Source organism: Bison bison, unplaced genomic scaffold (assembly GCF_000754665.1).
Source record: "Bison bison bison isolate TAMUID 2011002044 unplaced genomic scaffold, Bison_UMD1.0 scf7180017861980, whole genome shotgun sequence".
Lineage (NCBI taxonomy): Eukaryota > Metazoa > Chordata > Mammalia > Artiodactyla > Bovidae > Bison > Bison bison.
In genome coordinates this window covers 12,714-17,563 of record NW_011492552.1, presented here as the reverse complement: position 1 = coordinate 17,563, position 4,850 = coordinate 12,714, and the positions used below count along the sequence as shown (strand labels likewise).

Genomic DNA, 4,850 nt, shown 5'->3' with positions numbered 1-4,850 from the left:
GTTGCCCTTCTCCATGGGATCTTCCTAAGTCAGGGGTCGCATTGGCAGGCAGGTTCTTTACCACTACCATCACCTGGGAAGTCCTTAAGGTTAATACAGCCACTTAAAAAAATTCACAAATGGGAAGGTTAGAGCCACTGGTGTCACCATAAAAACAGCCAGAGAGTGGAACAGAAAACAGATACTCAAAGAAAAGGATGGAGAACAAGAGGATTTATGAAAATTAGAATGTGCAATTTGATGGTGAAGGGGAAGATTAAGGATGTTATGGAATAACCAGGAAAAATAGAAGGCAGTTAGAGTAAAAGATACTATTAGGCAGTAACAGATTTTTGTGATTAATATTCCATAAAAACTTGAGCAAAATCAGAAGAGCTGCAGCCATTCCCCTTCCACCTAATCAACCCATTCACTGTGAGTCTCACTTCTCGGTTTTAGTACAGCATGTAGGATATTTTGGAATATTCAGTTATGTGCTTCTGAGTTTACCTTTCTAAGAGTAAACACTTTCAGGGCCAGATTTCAGACTTTTATGCTATTTAAGTGTGGCTTTCTCAGTACCTAAAGGAATGGAAACGTGTAGTCTGTGGGGAGGTGATAACTCTGAGTTTCAACTGAGATTTCATTGGGGAATGAGGCATATTTAAATACTGAATTTTCTAAGAGTAGTAGTGAATATATCTAGCTTTTTAAAATTATGAATAATTTCCTTTAACCATAATGCTGTGTAAAAACTGCAATTATAAAAAAGACAGGATTCTCATTTATTTGAGAAACAATATTACAGAGATGTCTTTCAAGAGTTTCTTGCTTCAAAAATGGCACTACATGGTGCTAGGCTCCACATCATCATATCCAGGCTCTTCTAGTCTCAGGACCAGTGAGGACTCCTTCTCCTCCACCCCAGAGCTGACAGTTTCTCTCAGAGACTTCAGAGAGATGCCTGAAACAGTAAACAGAACCTGGTTTTAGTGGTGACAAAATGACAAGACATAATGTCTGATGGAAGAATAGTAAGAGGGGCCACAAAATAACAGGTGGGGGTGGAGCACCTGGCATTGTCTAAAAGGATGGAGCTACTTCATACTGACTCAGCTACTCCATGCAATATCTTGTCTGGACCTCGGCAATTGGAAAGAAGATGGACCGATAGTGGCAAGGAATGAAAAATAGATGTGCATGCCTCTTCCACACCCAGTGGGTCTGGTTTCTCAGGAAGTGGAGACAGGAGAAGACCTCTGTAGAATGTCTCAGATGCTGTCTTCTCAGCAACTCAACAACAGAACCAGCCTGACCTACAAGCTTCATGAGAACACTCTGGGTCCTCTGTCAGATGCCAGAAGAGGGCAACTCAACCAAATTCCACAACCTCCTGCTCCCCAGGGACCACATCCCCACATATAAGCAGAAAGCTTAGTCCTTGGGAATGAGGATCTTCATCTGGCAATTGAACCAGTGAGAGAAAATTTTCTCTTGGTTCCCGTCTAGTGCTGAGATTTTATGATTCTCTAGTTAAGGCTATTTCAGATTCTGCTTTAATAGTGAGCAATCAATTTTAAACATTTGGTTACACAGATCTCTCAAAACAAGTTTTACAGCTCATAGATTTAATTTACACCTCCATTAAAACCATTTAAGAATAATTCTCACTATTTGAAAAATCCCCAAATTTATTGTCAGAACATACATTTCAATTTGGGGTATGAAAATGGGAACAAAGCTTATAACAATGTATACAGATGTGTCTTTATCCAATTGATGATATGGACATGGACAAGAGAACACAGTATGTTATCCTCTCAGAAGAGATGAAGTAGCTCCAATATTCCAGGGATAAGGAAGAGTTGATAATATCTGATACATGTGGTGCATGTATGCTCACTTGGATTCGACTCTGCGACCCCATGCACTGTAGCCTACTAGGCTCCACTGTCCACATTATTTCCTGGAAAAAATACTGGAGTGGGTTGCCATTTCCTTCTGCAGGGAATCTTCCTGACTCAGGGATCAAATCCAAGTCTCTTATGTCTCCTGCACTGGCAGGCAGAGTCTTTTTCATTGTGCCACCTGGAAAGCCCATCTAGGTATACGAGGCTACCCCAGTTCTGATAGTACAGAAACACTGACTGTTGAAGTGGGTCAAAACTCATCTTTTCCACCATTATGAAGTCAGACTACTGTGCTGTCAACTCACCTGTCTGGGAATACCTGGCATCACCTCTGTCCTTTGGGGAAAAGTTATTCTCATTCATCCCAGGGAGGAAAGGATTTATGGGAACAGGTAACTCATCAACATCATCATAACATTTCCTATGGCGTTGATGTTCTGTCCCGGAGGCTCTGAAAACAGACAAGAACTTAGGTGGAATAACCAAGTATGTGCTGGATTAAGTGATGCCCTAAGTCCCTTCTGAGGCAGAGATTCAAATAAATGATACATATATACTCCATATTCCAGGGCTGTCAAAGGCATGTGTTTGATCTCTGTGTGCTCAGAAATCATTCAAACCTTCTAAATACTCCAATATATCAGGGTCAATCATATTTTTCTAACATGGCCTCTCATAGCATAGAGTATCTGCAAAAGCTATTATGCTATGAGTTTCAGGTACTATTTTTGAGCATATGGTACAGAGTTTTAACACATACTATGCACTATATATGCATAGTATATATGTATATGTACATAGTATATGTAACACATACTATGCTCTATACCATATCAGTGACTGCAGAGCATGAGTCTGGACCAAGAGAACCCAGGTGTCCATGTGCTCTCTGAAACTCTGGGAGACACAGAGTTGGTGGGAGGGGGAGCCTGGACATATGTTACTCAGAGACAGGATATCCCACCATCCTTAGGTGGGATCTTAGGTGAGACCTTAGGATTTCACCTCCAGGGGTTGCCCATCTTTACTATCTGGAGAAGACCCAGGAAGGCATTCTCCTTTCTCTCTGTGTGTGCAGAGGTTCAAATAACTGATAAATATCGATTCTATATTCCAAGCCTGTGTCAAAGGCATGTATTTGATCTTAATGTGCTCAGAAATCATTTAAATCTTCTAATTATTCCACTATATCAGGGTCAGTCATATTTTTCTAACATTATCTCTCATATCATAAAGAATCAACAAAAGCTATTATGAAAAGTTTATTATAAAAGCTATTATAAAAGTTTCAGGTACTATTTTCAAACATATGGTACAGAGTTGTAACACATACTATGTACATATCAGTGACCAGGGAGGATGAATCTGAACCAGGAGAACCCAGGTGTTCGTGTGACCTCTGAAGCTCTGGGAGACCCAGAGCTGGTTGGAGAGGGATCCTGGACATCTGTTACTCAGAGACAGGATATCCCACCATCCCAGTCACAGGACGCTTCAGTCCCTTCAATACCTTGGTTGACCTTAGGATCTCACCTCCAGAGATTGTCCATCTTTACTATCTGGAGATGACCCAGAGAGGACATTCTCTTTTGGTAATTGATAAGTACCAGCACTGATCTCTCCATAGCTTCCAGGGCTTACCGATAACAATATTTTTGTCTCAATACATACAAAAGGCCATGAAATGATTAAAATATCAGACTGGCTATGGATGCAACTATAGTTTCTAGTGTTCCCTTTAGCCATACAATTTTGAGTTTATCAGTTTCAGATGTTCTTTTTTTTTAATGGTCTTAAAAGCTTTAATACATGCATGCTCAGTTAGATACAGGCATGCTCAGTTGCTTCAGTCCTGTCTTTCTCCTTGTGATCCCTTGGACTGTAGCCTGCCAGGATCCTCTGTCCATGTGGATTCTCTGGGCAAGACTACTGGAGTTGGTTGCCATGCTCTCCTCCAGTAGATCTTCTTGACACAGGGATCAAACCGGCATCTCTTCAGTCTCCTGCATTGGCAGGTGGGTTCTCTACCACTAGCGCCACCTGGGAAGCCCAATTAGATGCATACTCAGTCTGTAACTGGGTACAAGTGACTGTGGATACAGAGAACTGGGTCTGATCTTTCCATTTCTGAGGCCACAGAGTGGGCAAGAGAGGGAAAACATTGTTGTGAACTAGAGAAAAGAGATCCTTCCCATCTTAATCACAGGAAAAGATCCTCAGACAAGATTCCTCCTCTGAATCCCCACCATCCAAGGGAAGATCTGCTACCTGGGGCAGAGTCAGGGTCTTCATCCTCTCCATCATCCCCTGTGTAATACGGCAGCTTAGGTTCTGAGTCATCAGACAGGTTACCTGGTAGGGAGAAAATCATCACAGAAAAATGGAAACCTTTCCCCTCGTAGGAGGCCTTCTGTCATAGTTTAGAGGAAATACTGACACTTCAGACTGGTAGACAGAAGGCTTGAAGCTCCGTGTGGAGGTGGGTTAGTGAGGTTGGGTCTCTGTTTGCTGAAAACAACACATAGCCAGCTCATGAGCAGAGAGGAGGGCATGGGACTTACCTTGGCTGTCCAACAGGTCCTTCCTCCCTGGTTTTATGAGATCATCAATCTCCTGGTACAAGCCTTCACCAACTACATCTTCGAAAGCAGATAAGGCTAGGAAAGTGGCTTGAGTTAGGGACTCACCCTAGAGATATTCCTTTTGCTGCTGCTGCTAAGTCACTTCAGTCGTGTCCGACTCTGTGTGACTCCATAGATGGCAGCCCACAAGGCTCCCCCGTCCCTGGGATTCTCTAGGCAAGAACACTGGAGTGGGTTGCCATTTCCTTCTCCAATGCATGAAAGTGAAAAGTGAAAGTGAAGTCGTTCAGTCATATCTGACTCTTAGGGACCCCATGGACTGCAGCCTACCAGGCTCCTCCGTCCATGGGATTTTCCAGGCAAGAGTACTGGAGTGGGG

General features: G+C 42.6%; 1 pseudogene; it reads right to left on the bottom strand.

Annotated features, from left to right (window-relative positions):
- Positions 1-812: 812 nt before the first annotated feature.
- The window catches only part of LOC104983194, an 8,201-nt pseudogene continuing 4,163 nt past the window's right edge, over positions 813-4,850 (bottom strand).